Source organism: Siphateles boraxobius, unplaced genomic scaffold (genome assembly GCF_051911475.1).
Source record: "Siphateles boraxobius isolate OS27281-9 unplaced genomic scaffold, OSU_SipBor_1 68, whole genome shotgun sequence".
Taxonomy (NCBI): domain Eukaryota; kingdom Metazoa; phylum Chordata; class Actinopteri; order Cypriniformes; family Leuciscidae; genus Siphateles; species Siphateles boraxobius.
Genome location: NW_027509195.1, coordinates 13448398 through 13468410, shown reverse-complemented (window position 1 = coordinate 13468410; position 20013 = coordinate 13448398). Strand labels below are relative to the sequence as shown.

General features: G+C 39.0%; 1 long non-coding RNA gene across 1 annotated transcript; it reads right to left on the bottom strand.

Moving 5' to 3' along the window:
- Positions 1-5784: 5784 nt before the first annotated feature.
- Positions 5785-10659, bottom strand: LOC143722713 (uncharacterized). The gene is made up of 3 exons (XR_013196979.1): positions 10611-10659; positions 6065-6218; positions 5785-5952 (listed from the first exon to the last, which is right to left on the bottom strand). It is a non-coding gene; the product is annotated as an uncharacterized LOC143722713 (long non-coding RNA).
- Positions 10660-20013: the final 9354 nt, after the last annotated feature.

Below are 20013 nucleotides of genomic sequence, written 5' to 3'. Positions count from 1 at the left end.
TTGGCCAAGGAGCTGCTTGATCAACTTAAATGGGTTGGCCAAGAATGCTGCCCTCTTCCTGGCTCTCTCCTTCCCCCTCCTTCTGTGGAACTCTGCCCTCCGTAAAGTCAACAGTTGTTTTCTTAGGATTGCTCTCAGGTCCGCCAGGCCGGCTCTCTCAACTTGCCCCGCTACTTTGTATTGCCTCTTTAGCAGCCTGAGTTGGTCCCTAAGGCACTGAATTTTTTTTACTCTTCTTTACTTCTTGTAGCATATGCAGATGGAGCAGGCTTGGGTGCCTCAGTTCCAAATTGCTCAGCTGCGATATTCATTATGAGGGTGGTCATCGTTCTCAATCGATGGTCCACGTCACCCTTAGCTGTCCCTTCCAGGACCTGGCTTACATCTTCATCAAATTGTTGACACTCAACTCTCTTGTGGGATTTGGGCCACTGGATCTTTGGTTGGACCGCAGGGGCACAGCCAGCTGTTATGGCTGCAGCTTGCTGGCTTAGGAGGCCATGTGCTTTGTCGGGAGATGCTGTCTCTTGGATTATAGTGGCAGGTGAGCTACTGGCAGCAGGTATTGGTGACACTAAGAGGCTCTGGGCACTGTGGGCTGCCTCCGGGCCTGCCTTCTCCTGCATCTTACCAGAAGTCACTTCTGTGCGTTTTGTCGTCATTGCTGCTGTCAAGCATCTCATTCCGCCTTGATGGATTTTTAAACCCCTCTCGTTCTTGCAGATCCTACCGCAGATGCATTGAATTGTCTATGTCGTAATTCCTTTGTTCTGTGTGGTTGTCCTTGAGTCCATCCTGTTGGGTCCGTCCAAGGGTGTTGGGGTCCAGTCCGGCAAGTCCGTCCTGCAGAACTGGGCTACAGCAGGCCAGAAAGCAATGCCGAATGTCAGCCAAGAGCAAATCAAATAAACCAGAACTGGACCTTTTCGGGGCAACTAAATCTGTACCAGAGGCGATTTCTTTAAGACTGCAAGGGAAGCTCAGCTTCCCCTGTATAATGTCAAAAAAATAATGGTCAAATATGTACTATTGTGTTAATATTTTATTGACTAAAAATGCATTAGAACAACTTAATCTCGAAGACGAGTTCGTTCAGAATCAGCAACGTATAGCAGGTCGGCTGACTCGATTTCCTTCTCATACAGTCTCGTAGCATCACAGTGCATTTCCCTATGGCATTTCCCCATTGAAGCTGAGCGTCCATTGACTTTAATGGGGCTGCTTAGAACAGTTTTTTTCAGTGCTTCGAAACTACACGGTCATTGGATAAATGCTGCGATTATGTCCCGCCCACGGACGCTCAGCGTCTCTGGGGTGAATAGAGAAGTGGGCTGGCCTGGAGTCCGGGCGTCTGCGTGATGATTGGAGGATCTGTCGAAAGACTGCATCTCCTTTTGACTGACAGCTATTTTGTACTATAAGAAGTCGCTGAAGCTATTCGCGCTCAGTCCCATCGCGGATTTCTCAAGTGTAGTCAAAAGACAAACTGCTGCAACCTATTTCTTGATATTTGCGTCCGAAATTGCCAATTTTCATTTATATATTTCACAGTTACACACCACATCCCTTGTTTGAGTTTTAGTGAGTTTAATAATTTTTTTTGATCGTCATTCATTCATTCATTCATTCATATAGTAGGCAAGGCTAGCGTGGGTGAAACTGCACACGATGTCAGACAGTGCTAATATTGTCGACCTGATTTTGGCGAAGTCATTTGAAAGTCTTCCTTACGAGGAAAAGCTTAAAATTAAACAGAAGGGCAGATCAACACCTAAGATTGATTTAGTGCAAAAAATAGGGAAAAATAACAGGTCCTTTCAGCTCTCCTGGTATGACAAAATTAGCTGGCTGACTGGAAGTGCTGTGACAAATAAAATGTACTGCTGGCCATGCCTCTTAATGAAACCGTCTCACTGATGTGTTGTTTGGTCAAAGGTGGGGATTGAAGATCTGTCTAACTTTGACAGGGCATATGAAAGACATGAAAAGAGCCATGAAAATGTGAGTGCATGTGCAAGATTAAGTTGCATGGGCAGGATCAGGGTTGAGCATGCAATCAATAAAGGTGCTGGCATTCAAGTGGCTAAACATAATGAAAGAGTAAAAAAAAACAGGGCCTTCCTAAACCGCCTTATTGATGTGACATCCTTGCTTGGCCGGCAGGTGCTGTCATTTAGGGGACGTGATGAGAGTAGTGAATCATCCAACAAGGGGAATTACAGGGAGTATATGAATATGAAAATATAAATAGTCACTGGAAAAGACGCCTAGTTGGTACGACAGGGTCACAGAGCATTTTCTTGAAAAGGAACGCAGGGCAGAATTTACGTTTAAATAAATGGACAATTCTATGATGTAGGCCGAAAATGAGCTTCCCCTCTTTGAGAGACCAGCAGCCGCCACTGATCTGTATATATTCTATATAAAGTACAAGCCTGTTTACAAGCAGAATCACTGAAGGAAAGAAGAGAACAGAAAAAAGAGACGAGCAGAAACACAACAACTACAACCGTCTTCCAGCCACAGCCAGGTGAAATCAACTGCAAAAAAAAATAAAATAAAAAAATAAAATCTGTCAAGATCTCATAGCAGAGGATGATTTGACAACTCCAAAACAGCATTACCATCTTCACTTATTACAAACCATTTTGCCTTTATTTCTTTGTTATAACAGGGCTGAAAAATATATTTTTATTTCTTTAGTTGGGCTCTTGACACTCTACGCATTACATTTATTTGTTTTTTTCTGGATACTGTAACTGTGTTTATAAAACATATTTACAGTCACAAAAGAAGTCAAGACAAAATGTGATCAGGTAATGGTGGCTAACTACACTATGCATTTATTCATCATGAAGCGGCCTGATTCACTGATTTCATCTGAAGTCTTAGGCTGCATCCGAAATCGCACACTCCCCTACTATATAGTAGACGAAAAACAGTATGTAACAAAAGACGTATGTCCGAATTCACTTTATAAAAGGTTAGGCAAAAAGTACCCGGATGACCCTAATTGAGCGTCAGCATCAGTTCTGGCAAGCCAAGTAGTCAAGATGCTGCTAACGCTATTGGCCAACATGGTCTCATCAGCAATCTGCTCAGCTGAGCTGCATCAGCGCATCAGCTGTTCATCTCCCCTCGCTGCTCAAATCAGGGCGCCTTATTTAAACAGATTCAGTTCGCTCCTAACTGCTTGCTGCTCACTCTCTGCAACCCACCACCTCCCCAGCTCCTCCTTGTCGTGTATAACGTGGCATTTGCTATTCTGTCATCGTTGCTGCTCTGTTCATATGGGGGAATAGTTATGCTCTCCCAGTGCTAAACTGTGAGCGTTCCCCAATGCTGCTGCTGTCCTCTGACTCTCTGATATTTCATGGTGCTAATGAAAGGTCAGAGGACTCCCTGAACAGAGCCATACCGCCAAATTTCAATTATCAACTGAATTGCAATTTATTCAATACAAATTTCCTAATCATTTCTATTGTCTTGTGTGTTCTTGACTTAAATGGACCTGACAGAACTACTTCTGGCGAGATTCTGAAGTGTGCATAAGACGCTTTACTGTCCCATGAGGCCACGGGAGAGGATTTGTGCTTCACAGTGAAGCAACGCAATTAATGACAAAATGGCGAATGTAGCATGTCCGGATTACATTCACCTACACACATTTATATATAGGCCTATAGAACATACTTTTTTTTAGCAGTCGCAAATTAATTACTTCACTATAGCAGTTTGCAGCGCGCTTTGGGAGTTCTTCTATAACCCTCCACCTTCCCCAGCTCCACCTGTATCTGCTATGATAATTGATATATGCTATTTGTGCAGCAGCAGCAGTAGAGCAGATCTATTCTGCCAAGAACAAATACATTAACATTGTTATGTTATTACCATGCTAAATATATCATGAGTTCTCATGATAGAGCTGTATTATACAGACAAACACAGACATTACAGTTAGCATATGAATTGCGGCATGAATAAATTATGCAGCTGATTTTGAAATTCTTGCACAAAAAAATGTTGTGGCTTCATTGAGAGATGATTTCTGTCCCTTTTACAGTCTATTTCTGTTACAACATACAAATGCCTTTAGAACACTATTGCAATTGTTGAAAGAGAATTCACTTTAAGAGCCCAACTAAAGCAAACACTAATCTGGTGTCTTCAAATGAAAATCAATAACATTATCTGGAGCTAAACCTCTGTTCGTTCTCAAAAAGAACTTTTGTAGACACATGACAGAAATAAAGTCAAACTGGTTTTTAATAAGTTTGAAGGAAAGGATAATGCTGTTTTTGGCGTGGTTTAGTCATCCTCTGCTGCAGATCTTCAGAGATTTAATTTTATTTTTTTTGCAGTTGGCTGTGGCTGGTTGTTGTTCTGTTCATCTCTTTTTTTCTGTTCTTATCTTTCCATCAGGGATTCTGCTTGTTGCATGTTAAGGCTGAGATTACTCTGTTTATACAGATTTTGTGGCCCAGATAAGGTCCAGTTCTGATTCATTTGCTTTTTTTCTGGGCTTTATTTAGCTCTACATGGCAGGCCGTAAAGCAGTTGATTGTTCTCTTCCTCTTCCTCCAACATGAGAAGACAGAGAACTTTCTGCTTTTTGGCTCCGCCCAGCTGTGTCATCACTTCCACTTACCCAAATGCAGGACAGTCTAGAAAGCCTCCTCAGCTGCAACCCACAGCCCGCCACCTTCTTTCTTTCTTTCTTTCTTTCTTTCTTTATCTCTCAGCAGCAGATCTCCAAAGTCAAAAGCCTGTGAGTGTTTTTACAGTAAATTTAAGTATTTAAAGAGTACCAGCATGTTTACATTAGTGTGATATGTAGGATTAATGTGCAGATTAAAGGAGTCAGGGAGGAATGCTTAGGGAAAACACAGTACAGCACTGTTCATATTTATTTACAATTTAAAAAGTTCTCATAATAACAACCTGATTGTCATGACATGTAGTCTGATGATACCCAGATAATGATAAATATTAAAATATATAATAATAAATATATATAATAACCAATTTTATGGTTGAAAAACTCTTATACATAAATAGTACATTAATAATTAATATAGGCTAACATATTTTTGATTGGCAGATTATAATATCTTAATTTTAATAGATATTAAATTATATACTTATATTAAAATAAATAATTTGGAGCAAGTATTTACATTTTGAGGAAAAATATCCTAGTTTGCAAAATATTATATAATAATAAAATATATATATAGATAGATAGATAGATAGATAGATAGATAGATAGATAGATAGATAGATAGATAGATAGATAGATAGATAGATAGATAGATAGATAGATAGATAGATAGATATAAATTATATTAAAATATAATTATTTGGAAAGACATTTGAATATTATCTCTTTGAAGGTGCGTTTCGATTCAAAGATTAAAAAAAGACTTTTACAAGGATAAAGAGTTAGTTGGTGGTTTGATGACTGATCATGATCAGAATGCATCTCTGTCTCCCCCCTGCGGCTAAAAACAGCACTGCTCTTACAAAAAAAAAAACAGTACCATCCTACTGTAATGTTATCAGAAGATAATACCAATGCTACTTTAATAAATACAATCTTGAATAACACCCTAAAATCAATTGTCCAAGAATTGACAAAGACCATGGTACAATTACCAAAGAGGTCTATGTTTGCAACCAATCAAATGAGAAACACTGACATGTTTTCATAGAGTCACTTCTAGTTATCTCTGCACATTACATTTAAAAAATGACAAGATGCACCTCAAACAGTTGCCATATTTATTCACCCAATTTATATTTGGCCCACTATCCATTAAAGTGATTTGTACATTGTATTTTAAGTTGATAAAAATATAGAAGTGTGTTCTGAACGGTCTGTGTCATTGTCTCTGATGCTTGAGCCATTCATCTCATCCGCGTTTGACCATCTCCTCGCTTGACCTTCGCCTGCTGTAATCAGAAGCCAATGGCAGCAAGCAGTTAGTTCGCCTTGGCAAACACTGTGAATCCTGACCTCTGTTGGATGGATTGCCTCCCATTCTGTTATACAAGCATAACTCACAGGGTATGTTTGGTTACAAGCCTGTCAAGGACCACTGGAAATCAGGGTCAGATGTTGCCACGCTGATATCTCTTCTAGAAGGACTGAATAGTAATTTATTAATAAATGTACTGTAGAACAGTGTTTCTCAACCGGTGGGTCTTAATCCAAATCTCTGTTGCAGGTTGGTTGATTGGATTGAGGACAGCAGGGGGGAAAAAAACTAAGGCAAATGTTTAAAATGCAGCTGATCATATGCATGCATAGATAGAATAGCAAAATAAACTCATAGTTTTACCGTGTTAAAAGTTTTGTTGTTGACGTCAAAGATTGCGCATCCAGTCAAACTCAACAGTATTGTGGCACAAATTCATTCTTCACTTCTGTGAAGAAACTCATATTCAAAGTTCATATTTATTTAGAATTACAAAATTTCTCGATTGCTATGACATGTGACGTGCAAAGTCTGATTCTTCCTAGATGTAAAGTATATACTTTGAATAAAAAATACTAATATATATATATATATATATATATACATATATATATATATATATATATATATATGTATATAGATATAGATATATATACTGAACAAAATTATAAACGCAAAACTTTTGTTTTTGCCCCCATTTTTCATGAGATCTGAAGCTTTTTCTATGTGCACATTTACAAAAGGCCTATTCCTCTCAAATATTGTTCACAAATCTGTCTAAAACTGTGTTAGTTAGCATTTCTCCTTTGCCGAGATAATCCATCCAGACCCCGATGAGGACGACGAGCATGCCAATGAGCTTCCCTGAGACGGTTTCTAACAGTTTGTGCAGAAATTCTTTGGTTATGCTAACCGATTGGCGCAGCAGCTGTCCGGGTGGCTGGTCTCAGACGATCTTGGAGGTGAAGATGCTGGATGTGGAGGTCCTGGGCTGGTGTGGTTACACGTGGTCTGCGGTTGTGAGGCCGGTTGGATGTACTGCTAAATTGAATCTGAAACGACTTGGGAGACGACTTGGGAGACGACATATTATGAAAGATTATCCTATTATTAATCCTGAGTGCTTGTGAAATAAAAAACATCACAATTATAATCTGTGATCCTGCATGTCCACTTAGAATTATCCATTACTGTATTTCTCCTGCCAAGAATGATAATATTGACGTCTTATTGTCTCATGCTGTCTGTAAGCCATCCTCTGTTATAGGTTTGGAAGGCAGACAAAAGAACCACGTCAAGTAATTTTAGTGAATGTAGGAGAGACAAAGTCTTTGTGGAGTATAATAAGTGTTCTGGCCCCCATTGTGTGAAGCATCTGCACCACCTAAAAATAGCGTGCAGTTTCACGGTCGCATTTGTGCCAGCGCCGCAGCACCTTCGGGTCATGGCTATCTGTCTGAGACATACGGGATAACAGAGAAACACTAATTACAGCTCCCTGTGATGTCTTCCAAGCGCTTGACTGTAAGGAAAGTACGACAGATGCAAGAAAAGTCATTGCACATGAATAAAGATGCGCTGATAACGACAGAGTAAAATTTAAATAAATAGGGAATGAAACTCTTCACCTCTAGAAAATGTTGATCTCACTTTGTTTCATTCACTTCTACAGAGGGCCAAACATATGAAGTCCTTACAGAAGACAAAGACACACTGCTTTAGGTAAACCTACAGGTACAGGTACCTGATCTGTTCAGATTACTGATGGTGCTGATTGAAGCTGCTTGTTTTGCGCCGGTGGCAGAAGCAAGGCAGGTTATTTATGTTTATATGAGGCAGCTTCTCAGAATCCACTCGTCAGGGACAGCACTGTAAACAACACCAGTCAAATACAAGGCCCTGCAATATCACACACACAAACAGCCAAGCAAGACTTCAAACCACACATAAATCACTGGAAAATTAGCATACATGCTTCTAACTTAACTTCCAAATGAGACAAATGTTCAGAGAAAGTGTGCACATTCCTGAAAAGTTGGCTGAAAAGGCCTGTTTTGCACATATAAGCAGGGGTGCACATAACTTGTGCGCAAGTGTGCTTAAAAAAATGTTGCAGGTGGACCAGAAACCGTGGAAGGATGCGGTTTTGAGTACCAACATTTTGGGGGACAGGGACACGTTTACTTACTGGAGTAGGATTTTTCTCCATCTCTGGTAAGATAGCAATCATGATGAGTGTTCATGAATTATTAGGGGTGCAACTGATCACAGTTGATCCTTATAGGCCTACGGACCATGCCCAACAGTTCGGCACACGCACACATGAGATTTGAGGATTAACTGCTAAGTTTAACCACCGTAGAGTGAAAGTCTATCATTTGGACGTGTTTTTTCTTGCCAATTTGCACATTTAAGCGATTTTAAAGGCGAAAGAAAAGGCGAAAATCGGGACTCGCGCGATGTTATCTATGCGTACAGCCACTGTTGCCAACTATTTCCAAAAGAAAGTAGCTTACGCCTTCCCTAAAAGTCGCTAAATGACGTCATACGCTAATTAGCATATTAATGACGTCACCGCGCTGTACCTTAAGTAATATAATACAATATAATATAATATAATATAATATAATATAGCCAAGTGTCCAATAAAGCTGTTCTCAATACCGATTTTATTTTTGTCAGACAATAGAACAAGTAGCTATGATATAGAGAATGACTAAATTTTTTTATGTGTACAATTATCTGAATTGAGAGAGTTCGGGAACTGGGTGAAAGCTCTGTGATAGTATTACAAAATAAGCACAAGAAAAGAAAGGAAATTAAAATGGTCAAACAAAACTCTTTAAAAATGAAAACAAAAGAGAAGGAGATAAGTGACAATTCCGTGGGGGAAAAAAAACTGGCGCGCGCTCAACACATGAATGTGCTGCTGCTCATCTCAGCCATTCACTGATCAAGGTAGACGCCGTTAGAGAGAGGGACTGCAGGGAGAAAGCAAAACCTCGCGCTCGCAGGACAGTACTGGCAACATCTGGAGGTTACTGAGGTTTGTCTAAAAAGTCGCTAGATTTGTCGCTAGTCGCTTTTTTAAAAAAATGTCGCTAAAGGGGTCTGATAAGTCGCTAAAAAATAGCGGGAAAAGGTAGCCTAGAAATCTAGACGCACCCTAGCGGCAGCAAAAAATATTTTGCAGCAAAGTTTGGTCTAGCCAATAATAACATTCGAGCTGGAAAAACCAAACTCTGGTCAGGCCAATCACATCGTGTATAGAGTTGGTGGGCGGGCTTAACATAATGACGGCAGAGTTGTGACTGTTCCGGTTTTCATAGGTGATCTGCTACTTGAAAACAAAGAAGATGCTGCTGGCGAACAGCGGTCTTTCGAATCGGCTTTGGCCGCAACTCTGGATGACTTGGGGTTAAGAGAACGTCACTTAAGTAATTCTTTAAAAAAGGAAGATGTGTTCGGAGTTTTGACCACCGGATACGGCAAAAACGTTTAATATATCAACTAGCTCCGCTGATGGAAAAACGCATGGGACTCACTCAGCCACAGCCGTCCGTTGCTCTGGTTGGTTGTAGCGCTGTGCAGAGGGAATTTGAAAGACAACTGTTTATGCCGCCCCTCGGATTGTGAGTGCCCAGACCTAACATCTTGATAGGTCTGGGTTGCCATGCTACTGCGTAGGCTACAGCCACACACACCCGAAGCACGCGCACATAGAGAGAGAGAGAGAGACTTTTGACTTTAAAAAGCCTTTTGTTCAAAGCAATTTAAGGGTTAAAAAATAGAAAATATAAACAAAATGCATTTACAAACAATTAAACATATCAAACTCATTATTTTACCAATTAAAAACTAAACTTCCATATTCAGTCACAGACACCAGTGCCTCTCTCACACCCCATCTCCATAAAAAAGCAACATTATCAGTATAATGATCACTTTGAGTATTAAAGACTTAAACATAGCTATTAGCTACCATATCAACATCCTTTCCTGCATTTTTACAATGACTGAAAATGGCTAGCTTAGCTTGGCCAATTCAAAGAAAGGCAAGAACACATGTTGTTGCCACGACCTTCTATATTGATCTGCAACATGACATCATGACTTTGCGTAAACATACACGCCACTTTCAAGTCAAGTGGCGTGTTATCTATACGCATTTTGAGCTATCCGCGTGAATGTCCACGCCGAAATCTTTTGCGTGTATGTACGCCATTAAATGTCCGAGTGATTCCGCGTGTATGTGTACGCCGTTAAATGTCCGAGCGAAACGAAGCAAAATCTATATCTACATCTGTGGAGCGATCTTTTTTTTCCTAGGATGGTAGGAGAACACTCATAAATGGTATTAACCCCAGTGACGGGTAGGTTTAGGGACGGGGTTGTAGGTCATATATCTATATATACATAATACAGTAATATAACGTTAAGTCAAAGGCGTTGATAAACACGCTGAAAAGCGATTATGCGTGTTGATAGCACGCCAAAAATGGAAATACGAATTGGCGTGTCATACATACGCCATTTCATGAGATCAGTCTGTGATATCATAAAATAAACAAAGTATTGTTTGGCTATTTGAAAAGCCCAATTTTGTGTAAACTAGAACTTCTGTAGTCTCACCCATTCATCGCTGTGTGTGATTGTGGGGTTTGGGGTGGCAGAAAGGGTGATTCATAAGGTGCAAAACAAACTACAGCTGACACTGTCTGACACTGCATGAAAAGAACATGGCTAGATGTGATTGTGCAATTCCTTTCTTGCAGTTTTGCACAATGAGACTTATGCATCGCAGTGATTTGAAAATAGAAATCACGTTTTTGTTTAGTCTATTATTGTTGTTGTGAAAAGAACGAATCCATGGATTTTCGTACATAAAAATAATCAAAACAATGAAAAAAATGGTTTAGTGGGGAAGTATTGCCATCTAGCGGCCACACGCTACTTTTGAGACGTTTATGTTGAATATTTTACAAGAGTATTTAGCGGCCACTAGTGTCATCTATGGGACTCATTAAACATTTAAAGACTGGTATAACAACATAATTTTATTTTATAGAACATTAGTAGGCCTATGTGTCTATCTTTTTCTATCGGACAAGAAAACATTCCAAGAGTGCTGGTAGACACTATAAACTGGCTCATTCTGACAGTTTGATAGATTCAACGTCCCGCATTAAAAAATACTGCATATTTGGCTTAAAAGGTTTATCAACTTTCATGCCACATGGTTTTCCATGACAGGAGATGTAAATAATAATGATTAGTACCTAAGAGCAACGACAAATAAATAATAATGTATATTTGTATGTATATAATGTATGTTTTAAATGGGTGTATTTTTGCCCCTTTGAGATCGACAAAGTTGTGTTTTATAGCACGATCAACACAAGATGGCACTAAAGAGAGCAGATCATGCTCATTGCTAGTCCAAAGAGACAAAACAAAACACATCTTTGCTGGGAGTGGCTGATTCATTCTTAACCCAGTATATTTCCAAACCACATGTTACTACATGACCTGCATCATTTTAAAGAGCATAAACATAAACTGGGTTAATAAGCGATTTGTGTGAACAATGTGAGAAAGCATTTACCTTGAGATATTTCATTACTTAATGAACAATCCCTATTGTTCGAATGCTATTGAATTTCCATAAGAGCAATTTCTTTAAATTGCCTTACTATGCCTTTTGAGAGTAGTCTAAGAAAAAAACTGTCAGTTTCAACTTACCAAACAACAAAACGAAAGTATCAGAAGTTGCTCTTCTGCATTACAACCCGCAACTTGCTCACACACACACAACATATGCTTGCACATGTCAAAACAGGAACAGGTGTGTTGTACGTGAGACATGTGCACGCCTCAAGGCAGGAAGAAGACCCCTCTCATTCATAAGTGTACATGTTTAGCTTACTCTGTACTCATCTCAGTGAGAGAGTAACCGAGAACATCATCCGATGACCGAACACGTTACTGTCCTGCCTGCCCTGTTAGGCTCTCTTTATGACAACATGAGGGATATTCTGTCCTCTGTGGTTGAATTTAAACTCACCATGTATAATTTACCCTTCATTTCAAATCAGGGTACTTGGTGTAATTAAACTCTTGAACTGACATGCAAAAACTTGGATGCATTCAAAAAACATGGCACTCAAATTTCGCAGCCAAATGAACAGACTTTTCTTGAAAGGGTCTTTGGCTTTGTCACACAAACGTAATTAAATTAAGGGTAATTAACTTAACAGCAATGTAGTAAAAAATGAAAAAGTTTTGAACAGAAGACAACGTTGCCAAAACGATCCCCATTCACACAGATCTGCGAAAATGACTAAAAATGCTGTATTATGCATGACAGGCAAGTAGTTGGCGATGTAACTTTGGTACACTACTTGCATAAAGGGACATATTTTTAGGATCTAAGCGCATTGACTAAAGCGCAGGGCGCAAGTGCACTCAGGGCGTGTCCGAATCCAGTTTTGCTAGTTTAACAACAGGAAAAACTGTCAGTGCGCCCAGTGCAGGGTCTAAAAGGGTTGTCCCTATTCTCATAATGAGTAATGGGTGTGTTTTGGGAGTGCAAAAAAAACAATCAGTGTAATTTCCCTTTAAAAGCCAGTTGTGCTCTTTATATAACAAAAATAAATAAATTGCGCCCATAGACTGAGGCTATGTTTACACGGTGGCGTTGTGTTTGTGGCGTTGTGTCACTTTTTATTCTGCGTTTATACGAGCGTTATGGGGGCGAAATCTGTGTGCATATGGTGACGCAAAAGTGTGTGAAATTCGATGTAGTATGCACTCCAGGCGGCTAGGTGGCAATGTGAAGCACTGCCAAACAACAACACCAAGTCCACGCGCCTACGTACAATCTTCCTTCTACTTCTCTCCCTAGTAGCGAGAAATCAAAACATGGCGATGCGAACAGCAAAAAGACTTGTACTTTTATCAGACCTGCTAGGGCAACTTGAAGGTTCGACGTATGGAAATAATCCGACATGTTGGTTGTTATTTTCCTGTACTGGCGCATGCCTGTGACGTTAACGCGTACGCGACGAGAGCCACCGTGAGCAGATTTGCGTTTTTACCCTTTAGACGGGAACGCGACGGTGGAGCGTTTTTAAGATTTACACTCTGGAGGTGGTTTCATTTTTTTTGCGTTTTTAAGCCCCAAAAACGGCGTCGCCGTGTAAACGAAAGGCACATCTGATAAAATGTTTTTACGTTTTCACCCTCGAGCGTTCTCGTGTAAACAGGGCCTGAGTATGTAAAATTCATGCGCATGATGTCACCGTTTTCACAAACTCGCGTTGTTGTAGTTTACACGGAGACCATCGTTTTCAAGAACTTGCACTTCGAAACACGTTTTCAAATGTTTATGTTTTCAGGACCCCAAAACGTCATTGTTAAACGCACTAAAAGTTTTCAGATTTTGGCTGAAAATTGTGTCGTTTTCACAAATAAAAAATTTGTTGCCTATGTCCATACAATTTCAAGTCTGAAAATGCATGACTCACATTAGCTTTGAGGCTCAAATCTCAATTTGATATGGGAAACAAAAGGATATCACCTTTTGTGTTCTTAAGACGAAACAAAACAACATGGTTTTCAAACATTAAGTTTAATGTGATTTTTGGGTTCCTTTAAACTAGCTGAAGTGGTAGAGTTAAAGAATATGCCACACAATATCATCCAAGTGTTCTCTGTTTTTATGAGTTTACCCTGAATTATGGTGTTCATAACGGAGACTCAATCTCTAACCTGACAGTTGTTTACTTGTCCTAGTCGTATAGCAGTTCTAAGAATAGCCCCCATATTTTCACACTGACCTCTATCAATATTTGTGCCACTCCACAGTACACGTTTTGCTATTTACTTCACGTTGTGATTGTTCTGGCATGAGCTCAGTTGTGTGAGCGTGTGAAAGTTCGTTCGTATGGCGCGAGCTGTAGAACCGCACCAACACGTTCGTAACGAACTGTCTGTTGAATGCAGCGCTTCCAAACACAGCTGCGTTTTCAGCCGTCAGCCCCACTGGGCATTCGGAATGGAAATCCAGTGAAAGTCAAAAAAGAGAGGGAGGGGGAGTACGCTGTTGTAAACATAGCCATTAGAGCTCGCGCATATTGGCTGAAGCTCAAGAGCCGAGGGCAGCCAGTGCAGCTCAAACATATGGAATGATATTCCGGACATTATTCAAAAGGAATTGCAAATTGTATTTGCAATTGCGTTTTCAATTTGTGGACGCATAAAATGTGACATAATCCAAACGCAATTGCAAATCGCGCATTACCGTTTGCATTTTCGTTTAAGCGAACGCACACTGACTGCCAAATTTCAAATGAAAATGCAAAGTCCGTTTGCAACTGTGTTTCCCATGTCTTACGAGGTTTGTCTCCATTCCTATTTAAATAGTAATTTCAATTACCACGTCTGCTTTTTCACTTTCTCAGTGTCGCGAGTGTAACCAGCCAAAACTCAAATGGAATCGCAATTCCCTTAGCGTTTGCATTTCCGATGCCTACACTGAAACCTGTCAATCAGTGTCGAGGGTGGGGTTATATGCTATGGGGCGTGTTTGTGTTGGGAAGTGACGTCACTCACAGTCGACGGTCAAGAGGTGATGCGCTGAACGGACTCCGATTTATTTATTTATTTATTTATTTAATGGAGGTAGTTGGTGAAATTGTGGAGGACCTTATGATGCTCGCGCAGCAAGTTGAAGATAGTACATCCTCTACTGATTTCCTCTTACTCAGAAGCCATTTAGTTTTGGATAAATTAAATGAGTTTGTGGCCTTGACCAACAGCAACATCAGTAATGTTGTCTTCGCCAACCTCATGTGTCCAGCTTGCGCGCCTGCTTAAGTACCTTAATCCATGCTGTTCTAGTCTTCTACGTATAGTTCGCTCAGATACTCCAAGCAGGCGCGCAAGCTGGACACATGAGTAACCACATATCACGTAGTACTCGATCATCTCTTGTGGTATGTCCAGTAAAGGGCGTCCTGGTCCTTTAGTTGTCCTGTCCTTCACAAAAAGCCTGTAAGCTACTTCATTGAGGTTGGCGAAGACAACATTACTGATGTTGCTGTTGGTCAAGGCCACAAACACTGAGAAAGTGAAAAAGCAGACGTGGTAATTGAAATTACTATTTAAATAGGAATGGAGACAAACCTCGTAAGACATGGGAAACACAGTTGCAAACGGACTTTGCATTTTCATTTGAAATTTGGCAGTCAGTGTGCGTTCGCTTAAACGAAAATGCAAACGGTAATGCGCGATTTGCAATTGCGTTTGGATTATGTCACATTTTATGCGTCCACAAATTGAAAACGCAATTGCAAATACAATTTGCAATTCCTTTTGAATAATGTCCGGAATATCATTCCATACAAACACGTGCTCGTGCTGTTCACAACACAAACACGGTCCTATATCACGGGGGAGGGGCGCTGATTCTAGGAAATCATAACTGACTGAGACAGTCTTACATGTGGCTCGGAGTAGCCTATTTCAGCCTCCTTATTTTGAGCAATATGAAAGCTCATCATAGCTAGGCTATAGGCCTATCACACGCACACTCTATCTACACATCTAGCCTACACCAGGCAGTCATATTTCTTGACTGATCATGAAGGACGTAAACACTTGTTTGTTAAGGGGAATCTTTATGCTCATAACGTCATTACATTTGAGGGTTAGTTCACCCAAAACTGAAAATTTCTTTCTTCCGTGAAACATGAAAGAAGATTAATTTATGTGTGATATTACAGGTGTTCTTTAAAAGTCAAGCTATTGGAGAAAAAAAATGTAGCAAGAGAGAGATTATTTTAATAACATTTCAACTAAATGAAACATGATGCCCTACATTTAGCAATTTTTCACTACTGTATGTGTATTGTACATGGATGAGAACTAGGAGCTGTTTCGTAATTCATAATAAATGGCAAAAGCAGGTATATCCAGTATTTCCAGAAGAGATTAGCAGGAAAAGAATGTGCATGCAGATTATATGCATATTCCAATAGGTGTGGAGCTGCAACATTTTAGGTTTCAGCTTAATTTGAATATGCATATTTCTAGGCTACACTGCCAGTCAAATGCTTTGGGTCTGTATTTTTATGTTTTTGAAAGAAGTCTCGTATGCTCAGCAATGCTGCATTTATTCACAGCATTTATTATTATAAATGTCGTGAGTGACACTTTTGATCAATTGAATGTGTCCTTGCCGAATAAAAGTAGTATAATTTCTTTAAGAAAATATCTTATTGACCACAAACTTTTGAACGGTACTGTAAACCTGGTTGTTGTCTCACTATTTCAGCCTTCACACTTTTGTGTTGCAAGTAGCCTACTAAATTAATATAATGGTTGTATTGCAGGTAATAAATTAGTACAATTAGAAAGAGTACAGTATAAAAGCTTGCAGCTGATGGCAGTCATCCTTCCAGTGCTGTTCCCACTGTAATCTCACGCTCTGATCAGGATGAGCCTCTCTAAAGTTAGAATGTATGAGATTTACTATTGTCCCTGGAGCGAGAAAAGTCTGTGTTCTGAAGGCTAATCCAGTACAGCCCAACCCCCATCTGTAACTGAGATCTGAGGGCACTCATCTGAGGAGCTCGACACCAGGCAGCGACAGTAACTCCTTTGATACAGGAGGAGCTTTCTTGAACAAATCTAATTGAGTGTTTTGTCTGAAGTCAGAATTGCTTTGAGTGTTTATTCAACTACCATTCACCCACGCCCACAATTCACACAGGTATACAACACAGGCGAATGCAACCTGACAAAGGCATTGTTTGGAGGCCTTTAAAACTTTGAGAGAGCTATCCGTTAGCATTCATATTCATCATAAAAGCAGCTGCTCAGTTGGCCCAGGACCCCACGGAAATATGTGATTTGAAATCTGCCAACTTTGTTCATGATGGTCAATGTAAAAAGAAACATTTTGGCAACCAAATGATGTACAATCTTAGAACAAAAGGTAGAACAGTTTAAAAATGTTATGGAAACCTTAATGCCAAAACATTTCTATGCAAGGATAAATGTCTTAAACGATTGCCTAATAGTCTACTTTTATGTAAAAAAAAAAAAAAATCTGAATGTCAAATGGTTGTTTCCAGAGTTGGATCATTACTGGTGCACAAGTAACATCCGGAGGGGCATGTTCTCATTCAACTGAATAATACAAACTCACATACTACTCATCACATGATCTCCTCAGCAACAACGTTGTATATGAATAATCGTCTGACTGCAAGTTGACGATTCCACAGGGAAAAGTGGCATTACAGCACCCACTACTCTGTAACCTACCTTATCAGACAATAATTTGTCAGGAAGATTTATAGCAGAAAAAGTGTCTAGCGACGTTCCTATGGTGATAAAGTATGTCCACAAACTGTTTAATTCGTTAAATTTAATTCAAATTAAAAATGAAAGCATGATGGGAACCCCTAAAAGGTTCTGCATATGGCATGTGAAACAAGGTTCTTTATTACCTTATAGTTCCAGGAAGAAACTTTAACATCTATGGATCCCTTTTCAATGTACAAAAGGTTCTTTATATTGAAAAAAGGTCCTTTTTAGATAATTAAAATATTCTTCAAACTTAGAAAAAAATAGTTCTTTGGGATCTCAAAATGGTTCTTTTGCTGCAAAAAAACGTTTATCATTTAGTCATAGGCAATATCTAATAATAAGCATGTTACCACTTAATCTCAAAAATAACAAACTATTAATGTCCATAAACTTATCTATGGATATTAGACTGTAGCTGGAATTTAAACAGGAAGAATTAAGCAATAAAGCTTCTCCCTTAAGGACAGGGCAGTAAATCAGGGAGAGGCTCTCTGTCTTTCACTGCCGTGTTTACGCATTCACTTGCTTATGGATTATCTCCTTGGTTACTTGGCCCTGATTTGTTGTATGATTCCATTTAAAAACAAAGCACAGAACACTTAGAAATACCCAGAATCCCACAACCCTTTATTTGAAACCAGACATTTCGAATCCTCAAGCGGACAGAGGTCTTCCTTCCGCACATCATGGATCTGTGTTAAGTTTTTCTGTTAACTGGCTTCTCCCAAAACAAATAACCCATGCTCCCCACCCATGTAAACTTCAAGGACTAACTTGTCCAAAAAAAGACAGGTCTGTTCTTTCTTTCTGAGAAACGAATCTAGTAGGACAGTCCAAAAAAGACAGGGCAAGTTTTACAACTTTCATGATTGTATGGTGGAGGAGATTACAGACTATAACCTCTCCATTCATATCACATATTTTATTTAGAGACTAGATAGGTTTTCAGACTTTTTGATACTAAGGTCCAGCAAACATAATAATCCACTTCCAAGGGACCCCTACTTAAAATAAAAAGCATATTTGTATGCATAAAGATCTATTTATACTGTAAAAAAAAGGAGCTAGTATACTAAATTAAATCATTTACTTTAAATTTTATTTCTGTATTGAAGCCAAAGCAAATGATTCAAATATTATTAATATATTGACATTTTAAGTGTATATTTTGTCTACCCAGTATTAGAGTAATATAAAATTCGAATCAAACAGCACTTTTTTACAATAAATATAACATGAAAGTAGATTTAATGAAGTTTAATTAAAATACCTTTTAAAATCTGTACATGTTATATAAATATTATTCTATTGAAGCAGATTAAATATTTTTTGGTTCATACATGATGTATCAATGTAGACAAAATGTATACGTTATGACAACATGTTTTTACATTGTTTTAACTCATCAAAATAAGTTAAGCAATTCTTAACTTTTTTTACAAGTTATACAAGTTTCAACTCACATTTTCAAATGACTTAAACATTCAAGTTGATTGTACTTAAAAAGCTAATGCAGCATCTTTTTACCATGTAGTTGCTTGCAGGTTTTTGCAAAATGAATTGCACCCATCTTTTTAATTTCAATGTTTTTGAATATAACAAAAGCACATAACTAGATTACAAAAGTGTGCTTGTTTGTGCAAAAGTTGCTGCTGGAATGCAAATATATTTGCCAGGGTGTTGTTTTTTAAACGCCAAAGTGAAAAGGGCAAGTCTCTGGTATTTTTCAGTTCCTCCCTTCAATGCCAAAGTCTATGGGATTATTTGCTAAATCTGATGAAAAGTAAAACTGCACAATTTGAGACATCATTAATGTCTGTAGCACTAATAAAGATCTATATTTAAGGTTAAAGGTTTAACCAACACGGTCTGATGAAAGTGCGTATCTATACCACAAATTTTATTTCTCGTGCCATTTATACGCAAAAAAATTTTTTTTGCGTGCATATGCTACGCACTGTAAACTCCTTGGGTAGGATTAGGGGTGCGGAGTGCGTGCATATTAAACGCCATAAAGAGCGCATTATATGCATAAATAAAATTTGTGGTATAGATATGCAATTTCACCCAAATAGACGCAGTAGTGAGTAATAATCACTAATAATAGCATCAATCGATCTGTGACTGAACTCTATCCACATGATCAGACAACTACTTAAATATTTACTCTTACCACGGTAAAAAAATTGTTTGAATAAAAAAGAATGACCCCAATCTCTTTTATCACAAAGGCCACATGGCACAGTGGGTTCTCGATAAGCTGAATTCTGAGAAACGAAGTCCCTGTGGGCACACTGATGACTGAAACAGTGAGCAACGGCACACCAGTAGTCTGTGTTTGATACTTCTATATCAGACTGTTCTCCTGCTGTGAGGTAAACAAGGAAAGCTGCTATGGATGTTCGGCCACAATCTGTGCACATACAAAATCAAATGGTGAAACCAGATGCATAATCATTTGCTTGAACAAAACATATGAATAATAGTTTAAATAGACGATACAACCCCTCGATTCACTGAAACAAAATAAATCAGATCAAACAGCTTTGGTCATACTAACCGTGTACATAATGTAACTTAAAAGTGATGTTGCACTGTATGATCAATAAAACTCTCTTCTTCTCTATCCACACACACCCCTTCCCTAAGTGTTATGTAA